Here is a 22,500-nt window from a genome sequence, read left to right as displayed (position 1 = left end):
TGTGTGTGTGTGTGCGCGTGCGTGTGTGTGTGTGTGTGCGCGTGTGTGTGTGTGTGTAACTCACCATATCCCAGTGTGTCACCATAGCTCCCAGTGAGTGTGTGCCATGGCGGTAGTAGTGAAGAGATATCTCACTCCTCTCCTGTCTCACTCCTCTCCTGTCTCACTCCAATCTGGACAAGAAGAAGAGGAAGAGAGACAGATGTGGAGGATTAAGGGTCGTACACACACGTCGCTACTAGTTACTCGCTCAGCAAATGAACTCAATAGATGACATCTGGCAACCCTGGCCCTGATGACGACTGTGCATCAAGTCAAGTCAAGTCAAGTAGGTTTTATTGTCAATTTCTTTACATGCACTGGTCATACAAAGAATTTGAAATTACATTTCTTGCTTTCCCATACAGACATAGACTAATCTAGGTAAGGACATAGACAGTATAGACATAGACAGTACTTATACATGGACTTAAGACAGTATGGACATAGACAGTGCTCATACAGACATACTAGTTACTCGCTCAGCGAATGAAGTCAATAGAATGTCGATGTGTTCCAGCGAGACGAGCAGGCGAGTAGGCGAGTACTGTACAAGCGATGCGATGTGGGCGGATCCCGAGTTGAAAATATTTTATCTTCGAGCGAGGCGAGTAAGCGAATAACCAATTGGAATGCAAAGTTCGGTACTTCTCGCCTGTTCATTGGCAGTTAAAGCTGCGGGAACTTTCAGCGAACGTTCCATGAAAGAGAGGCGAGTAGGCGAGCAAGCGAAAAGCTAGCTTTGTGTGCGTATGCCGCTTAAGAGACACAGACAGGCGGACTGACTGACTGACAGACTAAAGGGCTCGGCATACTTCACGTGTGTACTTCGCGCCATTTGGCTCGAGAACCATTAATGACGTCATCGAATGCGGCAGACCATTCATACTCAACATGAGCCTTGCGCGCCATTTGTATTCATCTTGTATTTTCAGAAGTGTGCCCTCTGCTGTTCATGAGAGAAACGGCAGAAATGGTCGGGCGTCCAGCGAAAAAAACAGATAGCCAAGCACAACGTGCTGTAGGTCTACTGAAAGTGTGACTTGTGACTTATCAAAATAAAACATAGATTTTTGTTGTAGCCTAGGCCTACATTGCCAGATCATTCCAAGACTATGTGAGAGCATTGTTCTGGCTGCAGAGTTTTTCAAATAGATCGTGAAACACAACATGCTTTACTGAAAAAAGTAAACAATTGCTACACAGAAAAACATTTTAGGAAGACGATAAAATAGCTTCAAGATATTGTGCTATCCTCAAAATGATGTAGGGTCCTAGGCAACTATACACTACATTTTGTGAGGCAACTGTAGTCATCGGCCTTGTGGCCAATGTGCCGCGTCAGAAAAATTCCCCTGCACACGAACTCGCGCCCGGCAAGAATTTTGAGCTTGCGACCGGGGGGGTTGGCGTGACGTCATTTTTTGTCACGTAACAGCGAACGGACGTACGCCTAGAAACGCAGAGTATAACAGACGGCTAGAGAGGTAGACAGGCTCAGGCAGAAAAAGCAGACAGACAGAAAGAGAGACAGAGAGACAGACAGATAGATAGACTGGCTGACAGACAGACAAGACAGAGATGAGAAAGAAATTACTCTCTGGACGGGAGGAAAGTCCACACGTCTTTTTATGTTTTGTGTTTGTGCGTGTACAAATTAAATAAGCACTAGGATATGGTACCATAACATACAGACGGGGAGAGAGAGAGAAAGAGAGACAGAGACAGAGACAGAGCTAGCAGTAGAGTAGGAGCAAAACCCCATACGTTTGCTTGTGAATGTGCGTTACGCCCCTTTTTCGGGGAAAACAAACCGAATTTCTCATTAACTTACATGCTACATCGGCTAGCCTAAATGAACACAGTCCATGCTTCAACCACGGCTATTTGGCAATATTATTTGAACAGCTGGCAACACAACACGTTTTTGGCATGTTGAGCGTGCACAACGTTAGTCTACAGATCCTTGTCTTTCGTTTATTCTTTCCCAACAACACAAATTAACTTGCATTGACTTTCCCCCCAATGTTTTGCCTCAAAAAAGGGCGTAACGCACATGGCACACGTCACGCCGTTCATGCGTATTAGGAGAGCAAGCATCAGCAGCAAAATGGCCAGTAGCAGTCTACTAACATAATAGCATTAGCATTTTCATGATAAGGAGTAGCAGCATCAGCTAGTTAGCCATAGTAAGCAGGAGCTGATGCTAGCAGACTAGCACACATTAGACGCGCTATGTTAGCTCCAGTTAACTACCACATGTACTGGTAAAAACAGGTGTTTGTCCTATCCATTTTGCCCAGAGATGAGGAGGCAGGTTTCATAGTGTCAGACTCACACTCTCCAAGGAGATGGTTTTGTCCATAATGATTACAGGTTTTATTACAAATAAAAATAAATACAAACAAAAGGATGCATTGGGATGCAAAATGATTAAAGTCTTTGAATTACACAACTGCAGAGCAAAGCTAATCTTAATGCAGGTAGGCAGAGTATATTTAATTCAGGTTAAAGAGTGACGAGCGAGGTCAAATGACTGTATCCTGCGGCCTGCTCTCCTCCAGTCATGCGCAATTGGCATCCATTTATGCGATCACGGTGGCACCTTTCACCACCTGTAGAGGGTGCAGTCTCGCGAAACACAGAAAACAACAAAATATGAGTTCAAGAGTGCAAAATAAACGTCAATGCGGCTCCTACACCACACATTACCCAGGTAGCAAGAACAGTCGGCCCGATCTTGGCAGAATGTCGGCACTGTCGGCTGAGAGTCGGCTCGGCTGGAATACTGGTTACCGTGACTCAGCCAACACTTCATAGAACACTGAAAATAACTGTCAGTCTCATGCAGTAACTGAGCCAACACTGAGCCGACACTGTCAGCATACGGTAATAGGGCCATTATTGGGCCGCGGACAAAGTCAGAATTGGGCCGACTGTCAGCACTCGCCAAAAAAGGATCGGGCCAACAATGGGCCAGATAAACTTTGCTACCTGGGTAGTAGCATGGCCGTGTAGATGGGAGCTCAGGCAGACAGGCAGCTAGGCAGCTAGGCAGCTGGGTTGCTAGCCAGGTAGTGCCCTCCTAGTGATGCAACAGCTTCAGCATTGCTACCAGTCAGGTCAAGAGTCAATGCAAGTACTTTCTGAGTTCCCGCAAATACGGGAACTCCTCCCACTTTGTAGCGAAGCAAACAATCATTAGCCAAACCAAGGAAGGCCATTTGGGAAATGCTGTTTGGGAAATGTAAATTGTTATGCTCTTGGTCAGAAGAAGTCTCAAAGAGATTTGAAAGTCGATGATAATCAGGCTACAGGGTTGCCAGACGTGACTGAGGATCTCCAGCCAAAATAAACACCCAAAATCTCCCCACACACCCAGCCTCACCTCACTGTGACACACACACACACACACACACGCACACACACACACACACACACACACACACACACACACACACACACACACACACACACACACACACACACACACACACACACACACACACCAAGCACACATACTACAGACACACCAGAGACACACATGCCCAAAAATATACACAAAGCCACACACAAACACACAAACACGCCTGCAGACACACACACACACACACACACACACACACACACACACACACACACACACACACACACACACACACACACACACACACACACTCCCACTCCTCCTTCACGGCTGCTTGGTGTGTGTGTTGTCTCTTGGCAGGGCCTCTGTACCAGCTGGCATGCAGGGTGTGTGTGTGTGTGTGTGTGTGTGTGTGTGTGTGTGTGTGTGTGTGTGTGTGTGTGTGTGTTCGTGCGTGCGAGCGTGTGTGTGTGTGTGTGTGTGTGTGTGTGTGTGTGTGTGTGTGTGTGTGTGTGTGTGTGTGGCTGTGCGTGTGTGTGTGCGTGTGTGCAGGGTAATGACATTGGCAGCAGCGGTGTGTACACGAGAGCGTGACGGAGATTACATACACAAATGATGATGCAAACACACACACACACACACACACACACACACACATTCATGCACACACGTGTCCACACGCACGCACGCTCACACACACACACAAATGCAGTTATCCATGCACGTGACACACACACAGACATCCAAGAACATGCAATCTGTCTCACACTCTCAAACACACACGCACACACACACACACACACACACACACATACACATGCATGCACACATTCATGCACACACATGCACAGACGTGTCCACACGCACGCACGCACACACACACACACACACAAATGCAGTTATCAATGCACATGACACACAGACAGACATCCAAGAACATGCAATCTGTCTCACACTCTCAAACACACAATCACACGTACACACACACACAGAGACACAGACACACACACAGTCACTCGTGCCAATCCACACATTTGCATGCATTCACTCTCACACACACTCTCACAATGATACACACAATCCCCTGCATGCACACACACACACACACAGACACACAAAATCACACACAATCCGACAAACTCAAAGATACACACACAAACACACACACACACACGCACGCACGCACGCACACACATACACACAGCCAGCTGCAGGGCAACAAACTGATTAGGACCCGGGCTGTTGGCATCTGGGCATGTAGTATACCCGCCTGGCATCACACGTATACCCGCCTGGCATCACACGTATACCCGCCTGGCATCACACGTATACCCGCCTGGCATCTGGGCATGTAGTATACCCGCCTGGCATCACATGTAGTATACCCGCCTGGCATCACACGTATACCCGCCTGGCATCACACGTATACCCGCCTGGCATCACACCTATACCCGCCTGGCATGTAGTATACCCGCCTGGCATCACACCTATACCCGCCTGGCATCACACCTATACCCGCCTGGCATGTAGTATACCCGCCTGGCATCACACCTATACCCGCCTGGCATGTAGTATACCCGCCTGGCATCACATGTAGTATACCCGCCTGGCATCACATGTAGTATACCCGCCTGGCATGTAGTATACCCGCCTGGCATCACATGTAGTATACCCGCCTGGCATCACATGTAGTATACCCGCCTGGCATCACATGTAGTATACCCGCCTGGCATCACACGTATACCCGCCTGGCATCACACGTATACCCGCCTGGCATCACACGTATACCCGCCTGGCATCACATGTATACCCGCCTGGCATGTAGTATACCCGCCTGGCATCACACGTATACCCGCCTGGCATCACACGTATACCCGCCTGGCATCACACGTATACCCGCCTGGCATCACAGGACCTCTCCATGGGCATGGAGTGGTGGAGTGGAGAATAGGCAGCCTGGCGACTCTCTCTCTCTCTCTCTCTCTCTCTCTCTCTCTCTCTCTCTCTCTCTCTCTCTCTCTCTCTCTCTCTCTCTCAGCCTGGCAAGGTGAAGTGAGGAACAGGCAACCAGGTCTCTCTCTCTCTCCCTTCCTCTGTCTCTCTGTCTCTGGCATGGTAGAGTGACGCTGTATGCACTCTCTCTCTACAGCTGGAACCCATAGTAGTCTCTCAATATGGACAGAAGCCTGCTGGTGACACATCTCTTTTTGTTTTTAAAGATATTTTTTAGGGCTTTTGTGCCTTTTTTGTGAGAGGACAGTGAGAGAGGGACAGGAAACGAGAGGGGAGGGAGAGAGATGGGGAAGGACTGGCAAATGACCCAGGCCAGAATCGAACCCGGGTTGCCGCCAGCTTGGCAACTCAGGTGCTGTTTCCACGTAGCTGGATATTTTTATATGTGGATATTTTTCTCTCCTGCTTGTATTGGTTTTGCATTGGTTTTGGCCTTCCGTTTCCACGTAGCAGATATTTAAAAATCCAGGTTTAAAAAGCAGGAGAAAAATCTATCCTGTTTAGGGGGCTGAAACGCATTTGTTACAATGGAGGATTTTTTTTATCCACATGTTGCGTTTACACCTAGCAGGAGAAAAAAATACCCTGGCAACTCAGTGCCCTACCGTTACCGCTACGGCAGGGCCCTGGTGACACATTTTAATTCAGTTTCAATCAAAGAAACTCGACACAGAAGAACAATCTCTCGGGGGGTAAATGCATTGGCCACGGTGTAGTACGGGGGCGTGGCCTGAGGACACGAGTGGATGGAAAATTAACTCCCTTGCGCATGGTCAGTGGGTGCGACAAACATTTCCGTACTCCGCAAAATCTGAAAGAGGATATCCGGTTGTCAGTGTTCAGTGTGTGGCCAAATTAACTGCAGCTGTTGGTCAGCAGTAATTGCTGGGGGTAATTAAGGACAGCTGACAAACATTCACGCTGTCCTATGACCTGTTCCACACTCCGACCCTCGCAGAAGTGGCTATACGCATGAACGACCATCCGGGTACTTTTCTCCTAAATGTGCGTTACGCCCCTTTATGGGTGAAAACAAACCGAATGTCTCATCAACTTACATGCTACATCGGCTACCCTAAATGAACACAGTACATGCTTCAGGCACGGCTGTTTGGCAATATTATTTGAACAGCCGGCAACACAACACGTTTTCGGCATGTTGCGCGTGAACAACGCTTGTCTACAGGTCCTTATCTTTCGTTTATTAAACCCCAATAACACCAATTGACTTGCATTGCCTGTTTTCCCCCACAAATGGGCGTAACGCACATGGAAAACGTCACGCCGTTCATGAGTATTGCACTTAACCATGCTTCCAATACTGACTGTAGAAGGAAAAATGTACTCCCCTCGCCATCAATCCATACTACGCTGTTATGACTAGGGGTCGACCGATACAGGTTTTTTAATGGCTGATGCGATAGCGATTATTTTTTTCATCACCCTTGGCCAATACCCAATTTCCAATACCTGATATTTGGGGCCGATATGGGTTAAAAAAAAAGGTTAAAAAATGACAAATAAAGTTAAAAATAAACATTCCTTGAGTTAAAAATAAACATTCCTTTAACATTATCAAATTGAGGTAGAACGTGTTACATTTAAACACCCACTCTAACAATCAAGTAATGTCTAACAATCAAGTAATAAAAAGATAAAGTGTCGAATGACATAAAATAATAAATATTGCGTATCAGCCAAAATCACACGCGTATCGGCCGATACCGATACACTTCAAAAATGCAAATATCAGCCCGATACTGATACCAATATATATATCGGTCTATCATTAGTTATGACGTCAGTACACCCTCTTGTCTCAATACAGTAACCAGCCAGCACTGGTATATAATATCCTATGATATTGTCTATGTAGAGGGAGACAGGAACCCTGAATACATTGTCTATGTAGTGGAGACAAGTCACACATCACATCATCTCATTTCTTATGTACATATGAAGCACCACAATTACCCTCTTCACACGTGATGGAAATAATGAGTTACACTGTGCGTGTGTGCGTGTGTGTGTGTGTGTGTGTGTGTGTGTGTGTGTGTGTGTGTGTGTGTGTGTGTGTGTGTGTGTGTGTGTGTGTGTGTGTGTGTGTGTGTGTGTCAGGGCTTAACACTAACACCCGCCAGGTAGCCAAATGCGGGTGAAAGTCAGCGTTGGCTAGTAGATACCGAAGGTTCACTAGCCATTCTGGCGGGTCCGTTACTATTCTGAATGATGAGGCACCGCATTTTGTAGTTTTTTTCTTCGGACCGTCTTTGCTACAAAAGCAATACAATGCGATTTCGCGAGCCTACAATACCCATGAAGCACCTGTGTCACGTGTCACCTGTGTCTCACGCAAGCCAGGAGCTAGTCTTGCGAAGAGGAGTGACAGCGAGCTACCGGGACATCAGCGTGCGTTCGGAAATGTCACTGGAAACCTTCACGTGAAAATAAAGTAGCGAAGTTCATCTCAACTGACCTGTTTTGCGATCTGTCATTAGTACAATACTTAGTAGTAGTGGACATTAAAATGACCAAAGCGAGAGGAAAACACGTCAGTCTGTCTTACTCTTGTGAAAGTCTCAAGACTGATTAGCGCAGTGATAAGACAAGGACACATGCGGCATTAATAGCCTAATGTTTGGTTTAAATTATTTTCTGATTTGCCTGTAGGCCTATGTCTTCATACCTTAATATTCCTCCATGTTTCTTGTGCTGTTGTTCCCGACTGTCAAACCATTCTTAAAAAACGCGCAGTAGTAGCCTTCCAGACTGCACAAAAGCATCCCATTGCATGTCCCTTCGCAGGTGCCCGTCTCACCTTGCGCCCGTTAAACAACTCACTATTAGACGGAATGAAAGGAAGTCATATCCCTTCTGTAGTTACCGCATCTGTGTGTGCTTTCTAGTGGATAGCCTACGTTTATAAGCAAATATTCAAGAAGAGGTGTTATTCCACATCCTTCCACAACACTGTGCTTGGTGTTTCTGCATGGTCAGGCTATATTCCTCAGATCAGTAAATCTATTCTTTCATGCATGCATGGGCAAGTTAATAGGCCTAACAATTCTAATTATTAGGCCCTATAGCATATTATATTATACTGTATTATATTATATTATATTATATTATATTATATTATATTATATTATATTAGCCTATATTATATTAGCCTATATTATATTAGCTACATTACATTATTAGGGCCTACAGCCTATTATATAAGCATTAAAGCTGATATGATGGTTAAGAAAATTATGGCTAGTGAAAAGGCCCAATGGCTAGTGAGTCAGGAAAACCACTAGCCAAAATGGCTGGTAAGCGAAAAAGTTAGTGTCAAGCACTGGTGTGTGTGCGTGTGTGTGTGTGTGTGCGCGTGTGTGTGCGTGTGTGCGTGTGTGAGTGTGTGTGTGAGAGAGAGATAGAGATATGATACTGAGATCAATGTAAAGCTTCTTGATTGAAAGCATGCTCTGTAGGGTCCAATTATCACCTAAAGCTGATGGACGGACATAAAGATGGCAGAATCACACATGCAGAACAGTGTTTCAAGCATGAGTACTGTGTGAGTGCATATTGTAAGAACATAAATGTGAGTTTTCACTTCAGTAGTCCTCCCTGGCCGTGGTGCTGACAAGACCCCGTAGCCCGCCCAGAGAAATGTTTATGGCCGTCCGAGCAACTATGTTTGTTTTGTACTTCAGAGCCAACACTGGGCACAAAAGCTCCTTCTCTGAGTGCAACAGTAGTGTGGTATAACTACTGGTGTAACTCTGAGGAGTGCTGCAGAACAGGATTTCAAATAATAATTTACTAGTACACAGTATTCATGTAAGGTAGGGGTGTCAAACTCAGGCCCGGGGGCCAAAGCTGGCCCACGGAGTCATTGTATTTGTCCCGCGAGATCATTTCAAATGTGTATTACATTTGGCCCACATATACCATTAGTCTAATGGATAGCGTAAGAACATGAAATTTAATGAAGCACAGGATGTGCAGGCACATTTGAACTACCATATATGATGGGAAAGAGTGTAATGTAACTATGAGTAGGCCTATGAAGTGCATGCATGCACAATATTTTAGTCCTTTTTAAAAAAATAAATATTGAGTTTAGCCCGCTACTTTGTTCCAATTTTTGATTTTGGCCCTCAGTCAGTTTGAGTTTGACACCCCTGATGTAAGGGATAATGGGCAACGAGGTGACCAGTTCTAGAAAGTTAATGGCGAGGCGGCGGCTTAGTTGCCTCCTACCTGTAAAGTTGAAGGAACATGCCAACTGCACCATATTCTTGTGAGCAAGATAGATGTGTCGCTACGTGGGTGTGAAAACTTAGCCGGGCCTAAAATTTTCATCTAACACTGTGCGGTCTGGTTCTCGATTCTGATTGGCTGATAGCCGCACGGACGCTTGACCGGTTCCACGGAATCAATGGTCACCCAATCAGCCAATCAAAAAAGAGAATTCCGTTGTGAAAACAGTTAACTCTATGTGTCTATGTGCAAACAGTAGGTAGACTTGTAGGTCCTGCTTTACCTCTGACGAGTGCTCCAGAATGGAATTTCAAAGAATGATTTATTATACGATACTTTTAAGTCATAAAATAATTTCTTAACTGTAAAATCACATTTTGAGGAAGCTCTCCGGTTGTGAGATTTTGACACGCCTGTTCTGTGTGAAGTCTGCGCTCTGTGTGTCCGTGTACAATGGGTACAATAGAATTTCTCCTAGCACCCTCCCACAGTACAGTACAGTACAGTAACATAGAGTACAATACAGTACAGTAGGGCTGCACGATTATGGAAAAAATCATAATCACGATTATTTTGGTCAAAATCATAATCACGATTATTAATCACGATTATTGATTTTTGCAGATTTTTTTGAAAATTATAAGAAGATGAAATATAACCAAGAATGAATTACATACGGGATGAGCAAAATAAAATGAATTGTAATACAGTAATTATGTAAAGGCAATAGCATGAAACTTAAGTGGACAGATTTCTGGCCAGAAACACTAGCCTGTCAGTATGTTCTGGCTTCAAGGACGCTCTCAAAAGTAGGTCACTATTGCCACGATTAAATCACGATTAAAATCATGAGTTCGATTTCACTATTTTATCACGATTTTGATTATTTTTCGATTAATTGTGCCCTACAGTACAGTACAGTGCACTATAGTACAATACAGTACAATACTGTAAGAATGGTCCCACAGCAGAAGAACAACACTCCAACACTCCAATCAACACTCCAACACTCCAATCAACACTCCAACACTCCAACACTCCAATCAACACTCCAACACTCCAATCAACACTCCAATCAACACTCCAATCAACACTCCAACACACCAATCAACACTCCAATCAACACTCCAACACTCCAATCAACACTCCAATCAACACTCCAATCAACACTCCAACACTCCAATCAACACTCCAATCAACACTCCAACACTCCAATCAACACTCCAACACTCCAATCAACACTCCAACACTCCAATCAACACTCCAACACTCCAATCAACACTCCAATCAACACTCCAACACTCCAAGCAACACTCCAACACTCCAATCAACACTCCAACACTCCAATCAACACTCCAACACTCCAATCAACACTCCAACACTCCAATCAACACTCCAATCAACACTCCAACACTCCAACACTCCAACACTCCAACACTCGGCCCTGCCGTGGCCAACCGGTAGGGCACTCGTCTACCATGCGGCTGACCCAGGTTCGATTCCCGGCCCAGGCCCTTTGCCGACCCCTCCCTATCTCTCTCCACCTCTCACACTGTCCTGTCGAATAAAGTCGAAAATGACCACAAAAAAAACACTCCAACACTGCAAGCAACACTCCAACACTAACACTACAATCTTTGGTAACAACATGGACCAACCTGTTCATGTACGGTACAATACAACAAAGTTGCAGCCAATGCGTGTGTGTGTGCTTGTGTGTGTGAGTGAGACAGGACAGACAGACAGACAGTCAGACAGAGAGTAAGCATAAGAGGCGGCGTGTGTGTGATTGTGTGTTGACTGAGTGAAAGAGAGAGGGGGGATGAAAGAGAGAGAGAGAGAGAGAGAGAGAGAGTGTGTGTGTGGAATGCGTGAGTGTGAATGAGTCTTACCTCAAACGACCCTCAGGTCTCAGAGGCCTGTGTGCTGGTCCGCATCTGAGGAGCGAGGCGTCGTCAGTGTGTGCGTGTGTGTGTATGTGTCACACTCTCCAGCTCCGGCCGGTTTGTTTACACACCTGAGAAGACAGAAAACACACGGCGAGTTACGAGACGGAAACACACACACACACACACTCATGAAATGCACACACTTAAGGCTGATGCATAGTCACGCGGTGCCGATTGCGGGGTAAAGCATAGACGTACTGTCAGCGGGGGGTATTGCCTCATAGTCGACCTACATGCGAATGCGTGCGAAAGGGCGTGGTGTTTTTTTTCCCGCCGAAAATTCAAGAGTGGGGCAAGGGGGGGGGGAGGAGGAGATTTTAATGAGGTCAATTCACCTCCGTGACAACAGGGGGCGAACTAACTCATTCAGTTGAGCCCAGTCCCTAGAATGAATCACAAAGCTAATCAGCTGGCTATGTAAAACGTAATATTCCACTAGTAGCCTACTTCTAAAAGTTGGGGCATAATTAGATGGTACAACATCAGTTTATTTTTGGTCAAGTACTACATGAGATTAAATGCAAGACAAACGCCATTTTAAAAGACAATAGACAGCATGAATGGCCATTCACACCTGGGGCCTAGTAGTAGCTAGCCAGCTAAATCAGTCATTACAAACTCAAAGCTAGTTGACTAGCCACCTGAAACGTAATTCTACCACTAACAAAGAGGCTTCTTGCTATTAATTTAAAAAGTTGTGGCGTAATTAGACATGAATGATAGCATACAAGATTCTCTCTTTATTCATGTTTTACAGTTCAGGTGGTTAAAATGCCAAACAAAAGCCGTTTTAAATACAATACATCTAATGGCCATATTAACAGCTAGCTTAGCAACTGTCAGCCAAACCCATTCAAACTCTACAGGACATTAGCGAACCCTGTTTTAGAAGCTAGCTAGCCACACTACTTGTACTATATACTGTATCAACAAAGAGGCTTCTTGCTATTAATTTAAAAAGTTGTGGCGTAATTAGACATGGATGATAGCATACAAGAGTCTCTCTTTATTCATGTTTTACAGTTGAGGTGGTTAAATGAAACAAAAGCCATTTTTAAATACATTAGATAGCCTATCTAATTAACAGCTAGCTTAGCAACTGTCAGCCAAACCCATTCAAACTCTACAGGACATTAGCGAACCCTTTTTTAATGAGCTAGCTGCCACACTACAAAAGAACAAAGAGGCTTCTTTGCTACTACCACACTACAAACATATCATTTCCATGATGGCCTTTTATGGATATTTCTAATTGATTTTTTGGAAGTTGTACTACTGAAATAAAAAACAGTTTCTCTTCTCCCTGTCAAGTAAACTCCAGTGATTTCCTGCCAAGTCATCTGCATCGTGTTTTTCGTTTTCCTTCAAACCTCCGCGGTAGGGTAGAAGAATAGAACACAACTGACCTATCAGGGCTGAGTTCCCCCCGGACTGCCGTAAGCGCATTGACCAATCACCGTCTTCAAGCATAGCTCAGCTCACGGACATTTCAGCCTGGGAGAAACATGCGTGTACTGCAGCCAGGGGTCGTTTTGTCGCTGCACAGGGGGGCGCTGTGGCTCATTCTCTGTGCAGAACCCCCGCGAACGCGCGACTCTAAACCCCCCTTTACACACACACACATTAAGTGCACACTCGCACACACACACACACAAACACTCTCTTACACACACATACACACACACACACACACTTACACAAACACACGCACACAAATGTACAGACATACGAGAGTGCACACAGAAAACACACAGAGTTATGAGACTGAAACACTCACTCTGAAATGCACAAGCACACACACACATGTGCACACACACACACACACACACACACACACACACACACACACACACACACACACACACACACACACACACACACACACACACACACACGCATTCACACATTACACACATTCGAGAGAGTGTGCACACACACACACACTCACGCAGGTGTGCACACATAAACGTGCACACACACACACACACACACACACGCAAACACACAGTCATGCAAACAAACAAACTTTTCACATCCTTCCGTCCTCAGAGTAACGAGCACAACACATATTATACACAGTAACCCATCCCATTAGACACACACACACACACACACACACACACACACACACACACACACACACACACACACACACACACACACACACACACACACACACACACACACACACACACACACACAGGTATTGCACCGAGTCAACTGACTTACTTACAGGATGTAATATACATAAAGATGACACACAGCTTCCAAACATCACACTTAGTCAAGTCATGCCCACTGACTAGTAAATGAGTGAGTGAATGAGAGTGGTGTGTCTGATTTGTCAGGTAGGCCATAGGGCAGTGGTTCTCAAACTTTTTGTGTGAAGTACCACCCGAGAAAATATTGAGCTCTCCGATTACCACCTTCACAACCAACATTACAATATCGCAGCAAAGGCCTTCCATATTCACTTTTGCCAGTCAAAAGGCTACAGGAGAGGTTAATAACGGCATCAACAGCTACGGTCACATTCAGTACAAGTTTGTTTTTAAATTTCTTGCTTGTCTAGTATTATTATTTCTTTCTTGCTTGCCTAGTATTATTCTGCATTGTGTTTTCAGATGAATACAGTTCAATATTACAAAATGTGAGACCAAAGAAACATTTTCAACTGCAACAACTTGATCAGCATTCAAATCAATGCACAAAAAATGAATTCTTCCAAGTACCACCAGAGATGTCTCAAGTACCACCAGTGGTACACGTACCACAGTTTGAGCACCACTGCCATAGGCCATAGGCAATGCTCATATGACACTACCAGTGTTCAGCAGTGTTCCAACCATGGAAGGTGTTTGCGTGATAACAAATGATACGGCCAATGCATGGAGAAGAGTGTAGCTCACTGCATGATGGTGCTGTTTGTTTGGGCAGCCGTGACCTATGGTTAAGGAGATGGGCTTAAAATCAAAGGGTTGCGGGTTCGAATCCCACCACTTCCACTCCCTACACCTCCACCCATGGCTGAAGTGCCCTTGAGCGACTAGAGGCACCTAACCCAACATTGCTCCAGGGACTGTAGCCAATACCCTGTGAGCTCAATTTAGGCCGCTATCTAAAATAACGTGCAAATGATTGCAACTGTTACCGGATCATTGTGAAAACAGATAAAACAGATCATGTGACTTAGGGCAAGATGACATGTTGTAAAATAGTAATACAGAGTACCACACCTGACATGACTAGCCCACCACCTTTTTAATATTTTAATATTTCATAATTCATATAGCTTGATTACTGTAGCCTATTCCATCAAGAGGCCATGGTGAATTAAACAGCAGCAGGGACAGTCACAGAATCTCAGCAGACTTGAATTTCAGTAATTTCTTCCTGACTTTGGATTTCAACAATACTGCCCTACAAAGGCATTACATAGTGCACTAACTAGGCCTACATATTTTGTCAAAATTGAGTTTAGACAGAAAGGGGCTTTCATAACACCTCCTCTATCTTGTGACAAAGCCTTGTGGTCCAAATAAGTTCAGCTTTGGAAATGTTGTCAAATTAGCAGTAATATCCAACCCAATACCAAGGTTCTGAAGGCATTGTTCTCAGTTCCAATGTTGGTTACAGTTACACTTCGTCTTTTGCAGGGCAGAATAGTGTATGTCACTGGCATACACAAGAAAGAGCTGAAGAAGCATGATAGCGCACTAAGCGCAGCATAGACATACGGTGTTCATTATAGCCTACCCCCCAAAACACTGGATTCTTATGCTGAGCTGAATGTGTGGCCCATGCGTGTAGTTAGTTACCAGGAGGTATGCAAGTCTAATTACAGCGCTGAGAGGGATATAAGAATGCAGAAATAGGCTACAACCGCATACCGATGTGGTGGAATAGGCAGTGTTGTGATTGTTGCGGTCGCGTGCGTTTGTGTTTATGTTCAGTGGCGCACGGTTGTTTGGAGGTAGGAAGGAAAGGATTTTTAAAACAAGACCAAAACAAAGACATTCTTACCCGTTTGCCTACAAGACTGACTGGAGCGGAGGCGTATTCCAAAAGCGGTCTACTAAACAAAACAATCACAGGGTTGGTTTTCTTTTCGCTCGGTAGCCTAAAGTCGCCGTGCGAGCGAGCTGTCCTGCTGACAAGCGCATTAGAATCCTCGAAGTTTTCTGAGACAGCGCTAAACTGCCAATATTGTTGAGCTGCCACTTTGTGAAGCGGCAACACGAAAGCGGAATTCCACCTTAAATATTATCTTCACAAGTGATAAAATTCCACCTTAACACACACACTCTCTCTCTCTCTCTCTCTCTCTCTCTCTCTCTCTCTCTCTCTCTCTCTCTCTCTCCGTCAGGAGGCTGTTCCCGTTTGGGGGAGGGGTATGTCTGGCCAGCTCAGCGAAAGTCCTCAGTCTGGGCAACTCGGTGGAAAGCACAGGCGCAACTTCTGTCCCGATTTAGCGTGGAAAACTGTCTTGGCTGCCCATGGAAATTACGCTATTAGCGGACAGATCTGTCAGCACATTGTCAGATCGCAAGATAAGGCTTGTGGACAGTTGCAGCCTAGCACATGGCCAATATCAATGAATTCTGACAGGTTTTACAGGCAGTGTGTGCGCGGTGGTTGTCTCGGAAATGTCCGAGGCTTGAATAGCATATTTTTGCCATGGCCAACGTATCAGCTGAAGGCGGCATTTTGGCTAGTTGAATATTTAGGATTTGATCGACCCATCTTTTCTGGAAGCTCCACTGTACCCCGCTGTGGGAGGGTTTCACAGAACAACCGCACTGCATGCTCCACAGTAGCCGCTGTAGTAACAGCCCAGATGCGTCTTGTTGCGCCTAACATCCATAGGTGTGCACAGAGAGGGACGAAGTGGTGCTAAAGCACCTGCCGATTTGCCCCAATGGACAAAAATGCCCTTTTTGAAGGTCCTTTGAAAATCAAATGTCACAATGTACTGTTGACATGTTAATCTGCAAATGCTTCACCTTCAACATCATGTGATAATAATGGCCCTGTATAATATAGCCTCTATAGCCTAGTAAGGCAGCCGGAAGTTCCACATGCCCCCCACGACACCCTTTTTTCAGCAGCTATCCCCAAAATGCCACTGCTAACATCCCCCATTTGTGCGCACACACACCACATGCAGGAGTTTCCCACCCCCTGTGCTGAGTGACACCGGTCTCTCCTGCAGTTCAACATGACGTGTTTATATTTTCCTCATCATGATGCATGCCGGGCCTTGCAGTGTGCAGGGCTCTTGCTGTTGCATGCTGGGTAATGCACAGGGCTCTTGCTGTTGTTTTCGCTCAGACTCTCACTATTTACCTGACTACTGTTGCTTCACACACTGTGTGTGTGTGTGTGTGTGTGTGTGTGCGTGCGTGGGCGTGCGGCCCGTGCGTGTGTGTGTGTGTGTGTGTGCGTGCACGTGCGTGTGTTTGATGATGATGGAGCAACAAAATAAAGCACCCTAGATGCGTAGTCTGCATGATGTTGAGGTGTCACACACACACACACACACACACACACACACACACACACACACACACACACACACACACACACACACACACACACACACACAGGCAGGCAGCCGTCTGTGGTGTGAGGTGACATCTGGTAGCATGAAAGGCCAAAACAAAAGGCTGTGGGCTCTCCACATGGAGTACTGCGCACCCCAGACGCCTGTTATGACACACACACACACACACACACACACACACACACACACACACACACACACACACACACACACACACACACACACACACACACACACACACACACACACACACACACACTCCACATGGAGTACTGCGCACCCCAGACGCCTGTAATCACACACACACACACACACACACACACACACACACACACACACACACACACACACACACACACACACACACACACACACACACGCTGCGCACCCCAGATGCCGATGCTGACTCTCAGCACAATGGGAACCCTCTGAACTGTGGCGGTCCTACAATGAGTTGCGCCCCCTGGCAACACCCCCTCCGACACCCGGCCCCCTTTTGAGATGGCCCCACCCCCAGTGAAAGAAAACATTATAGTAATGTTATTATCACAACAGTGTGGTAATAGTGTAGAAATAACACCTTTTTAAAATGATTTTTCATATGTTTGTAACATATGTTTGAAGCGATTTTTGGAGCACAACAAGAACTTAGATGTGCGTAGAATCTTCGTTTAGAATGGTAGATAGATAGACAGATAGATAGATAGATAGATAGATAGATAGATAGATAGATAGATAGATAGATAGATAGATAGATAGATAGATAGATAGATAGATAGATAGATAGATAGATAGATAGATAGATAGATAGATAGGTTCTCTTCATTTGTCTCTGTTCTCTCTCTCTCTCTCTCTCTCTCTCTCTCTCTCTCTCTCTCTCTCTCTCTCTCTCTCTCTCTCTCACTCTCTCTCTCTCCTCTTCCTCTCTCCCTAATGGGGGTCAGGTATTAATCTAGTCAGCTATAATTGACTGGAACGTGCTGATTGGGAGGGCATCAATTAGTCCATAATAATGCAGCATCACCCCGATGCCAAATGATTTAACCAAACAGCCCTCTCTCTCTCCCTGCTTCATTCAATAACAGATTATCAAGTCACAGGGAAAATGGAAATGCAGAGAGAGCCATTTAATTCTTGTGTCATTTTTTGTTGTTTTAATTAAATCATACATTCGCTTAATGTGATTACAACAAATAGAGGCAGAGGCTGCTGGAAACCGAGTAAAATGAGGAGGGGGTGGTAGGATAAAAAGAAAAAAACTAAACATGGCTGCAGCGGATTCGAAAGCATTGCTGTTGTGTTTGTGGGTCCAGAGGGTTTTGAGGAAGCAGAAAAAGGATTCTGGCTTGCAAGCTTTGGACCGCGTTCCGGCTAGGAGACTTGGACCGTGTTCTGGCTGGAAGGCTTTGGACCGTGTTCTGGCTAGAAGGCTTTGGACCGTGTTCTGGCTGGGAGGTTTTGGTTAGCTGGTGCCTCATCCTTTTCTGACAGACCTTGAGATGTTTGGCCACAGGACAAACCAGTCCACTACAGAGCTCTTTGGATGAGGGGAGAAGATGAGGATGAGAGAGGGGAGGCAGAGGAGGACAGGAGGAGAGAATGAGGATGAGAGGAGAGGAGGAGAGAATGGTAAGATAGAGATGAGAGCATATGATGAGGAGGAGTGAAAAGAGGAGAAAGGATGATTAGAGGGTGAGGAGGGGGGAGGAGATGATGAGAGGAGTGATAAGAGTGAAAACAGGAGAGGAGATGATAACTAGAGGAGAGGAGAGGGTGATTAGGGGGAAGGAGTGAAGGAAGGAGGAGAGCGATAACAAGAGAAGAGGAGTAGAACAGAGATGAAGAGAGGAGACTGATGAGACAAGACACTGCAAGTTATTCTGAGCCTTTACATATATACATTGCATCTAATTTAGTTGACACTTTTATCCAAAGCAACTTACAGGGTATTTACAGGGTATTGGTTAAAGTCCTTGGAGCAGTGTGGGGTTAGGTGCCTTGCTCAAGGGCACTTCAGCCATGGATGGAGGAGCAGGGAGTGGAAGTGGTGGGATGCAACCATGGAGGTAGTATAAGAACTGGAGAGAGTGAATAAGTCCCGCCTCCAGTCATTTCAATGGGAAATGAAAGGCTAGTGAATTCAGCCAAAATTGAACTAATTTTTCAGCTTCAAAGATGAGTTTTCGGCGCCAGTTTACTCAGCCACACATCTGTATAGGTATGTGTGCCCAACACTAAACTCGCGCACCCACCAATCTCGTCCACCCTCTTTGAGCGAAGTGGTGGCTGAATTGCGACGAGGAAGTGCCTTGCTAATCGGCGAAGCTAATCAGCCAAATCCTGACCCCCTGGATGCAACCCTGCAACCCTCTGATCTTAAGACCACCTCTCTTACCATTAGGCCTCGGCTGCCCAACCCAGCATCCACCTAGTTGTACCTAGCAATGCAAAAGCTAGGCAGCTGTAACAAAAAACTAGAGATTGGATCAGTGTTAATTTCGTGACGAAATATTTTCGTCATAATTATCGTTAACGATTGTTTTTCCCCTGACGACAATGACGGAAAATGCAGCATGCGAAAAATATAACGATATTGATTTATATTTTCGTCCAAAAAATCATTCATTGAATCTGGTACCTGACTTGTGTATGACGTGTATGCTGGTATGGGTGATTAGAGGGTGGGAATGTATGCAATGATGCATGTATATTTTCATATTTTGAGCAATAGAATGAATATCCATTTATGTTTTTATACAGTGAGACATATTTCATGCTTGCATGACAATAAAGTCTATTAAATTCTGTCTCCTTGTGCATCACAGCCATACTGTATGCTCTTGTGAACTCTGCTAATTGTTAGCTTATTTATCTGGCCTTGCCTCTAGTTTTTATCGCACCACAGGCTCTGATGTTCTTTAATACTCCTAAACCGTTTTTTAATAACTTTTTTATGGTGTGAAGTTCGGGGGGATGCAGTTGTAATTTTCTCACATTGTTATTTTGCACAGCAGCAGCTGTGGTAGTAGCATACAGTGCAGCAATGAAGGTTCACTGGCACAGTTGGCCTCGCGCCTGCCTGCTTGGATGCCTGCTGCTGTAGACTTTGTTACCAGTCATCAACAAAAACATACACACACACAGTATGTGTCCTAAGGCAACCTTGTTGTTTTAGTGGTCCATTATCAAGCTGTAAACAAGGTGAAAGGTCGAACTGCGTTGGTCGTTCCTAGTCGCCCGTTTGGCCAACCCCTAGGAACGCCCCTAGCTGTACAACATCACTAATCCACACTACGTCCTGGGAAGTGTTGCAAAAGCAAGAATCAGCAAAAGTCGCTATTGGCTCACTGAAAAGTTGCTAGAAGTAGCTAGATGACGTCAGGACATTACGATCCCTATAAAATGAGGCCACATGCCGTCGTTCACATTAAAAATGGTCAGTGCAACAGTTTGGAGATCAGAGCTAATCCGCAGCCCTGCTTAACCATGGGAAACGCTTCTGATGGCAGCGCAGAGTTACAATTATGTTGAAACATAACGATATTGTCATTGAAAATGCGTGTTTTAATAAGTCGCCAGATACACCAAAAAGCAGCTAAAGTCGCTAGATGAGTTTTTTAGTCGCCAGGGACGTCAAAAAGTCTGTAAACCTAGCGACAAAGTCAATAAATTGGCAACACAACGTCCTGGTGCCTACCCATTTAATCAGTCAGATATTACAAGCAAATTGAGCTAATTGGTAATCATACCGCACACACTGTATATACATGTATGATCGATCAATACACACACACAAAAGTGGAGCAGGGTTTTGCAAGAAGGAAACAGCATCTACAAGTCAAATGCATCCCATCGAGTGTGTGTTGGGGTTGTGTGTTGTGTGTCTGTGTGCATGTGTGATCATACACCCACACCACCACAACCACAAACAAACACACACTCTATTATGCACACACACATACTTGCCACAGGGAGATTTGCACACACACATGCACACACACACACATGCACATACACACACAGACACAGACACACACACACACACACACACACACACACACACATGCACACACAGACACAGACACACACACACACATGCACACACAAATCTCAAGGGCAGCCAGGTCCTCTCAGAAAGAACCACAGCATCAGGTTACATACATTCACACACAGACACACAGACACACAGACACACACACACACACACACACACACACACACACACACACACACACACACACACACACACACACACACACACACACACACACACACACACACACACGGATGCACGCACGCACGCACGCTGAAACAAGCAAAGAAGATTATGCAAATATTCACATGATCATGAGCACACACACGCACAGAGAGAGAGAGAGAGAGAGAGAGAGAGAGAGAGAGAGAGAGAGAGAGAGAGAGAGAGAGAGAGAGCGTGGGTGTGGGTGTGGGTGTGGGTGTGCATATGTGCGTGCATGAGTGTATTTGCGTGTGTGTGTGTGTGTGTGTGCATGCGTGTTTGTGTGTAGAGAGAGTTGAGAGTGTAGAGAATAATTCTAAAATCAATTATCTTTTCCGAGCCACACACACACACACACACACACACACACACACACACACACACACACACACACACACACACACACACACACACACACACACACACACACACACACACACACACACACACACTACTCTTTTAAAAGCTCTTCTCAGTAGAGCAGGGTGATATTGACATAATGTGTGTCTTACCTCCCACTCACACACACACACACACACACACGCCCGCGCGCACGCACGCACGCACGCACGCACACAACACACACGCACACAACACACACGCACAATCCCATAAACACAAGCACACACTGAAATTCAAGACACAGTATAGCAAACACACACACACACACACACACATGCTACCCACACACACACACATGCATACTGCCCACACACACACACAAGCTAAATTGAAGTCAGACTAGAAGTGTGCAAAGACACACACGCAGACACACAGGCACGCACACACACACATAAATTGAAGTCATATGAAGTTGTGTCTGTGCCAATAGACACAGACATATCATATACTGCACACACTCTCCCACATATACACAGGCACGCTTGCACGCACACAAGCACATACACGCGCACACACAAGCTAATGCACGAATGCATGTGTACACACACACACACACACACACACACACACACACACACACACACACACACACACACACACGCACACACACAATGGAGGAAAGAGGAAAAATCAGCAGGATCTGGCAGGAGTGAGACTGAGATGCTGCTATGGCTTTAAA

The 22,500-nt window shown here is 45.4% G+C and overlaps 1 long non-coding RNA gene across 1 annotated transcript in view; it reads right to left on the bottom strand.

The window, feature by feature from the left end:
* Positions 1 to 100: 100 nt before the first annotated feature.
* The window catches only part of LOC134459924 (uncharacterized), a 55,451-nt gene continuing 33,051 nt past the window's right edge, over positions 101 to 22,500 (bottom strand). The window contains exons 2-3 of the long non-coding RNA XR_010036902.1: positions 11,563 to 11,687; positions 101 to 173 (exon numbers count right to left, since the gene is read on the bottom strand). This is a non-coding gene — a long non-coding RNA (uncharacterized LOC134459924). The remainder of the gene's footprint in view (positions 174 to 11,562; positions 11,688 to 22,500) is intronic.

Source organism: Engraulis encrasicolus, chromosome 12 (assembly GCF_034702125.1).
Source record: "Engraulis encrasicolus isolate BLACKSEA-1 chromosome 12, IST_EnEncr_1.0, whole genome shotgun sequence".
NCBI classification, from domain to species: Eukaryota; Metazoa; Chordata; class Actinopteri; order Clupeiformes; family Engraulidae; genus Engraulis; species Engraulis encrasicolus.
This window is presented reverse-complemented; position numbering and strand designations above follow the sequence as displayed.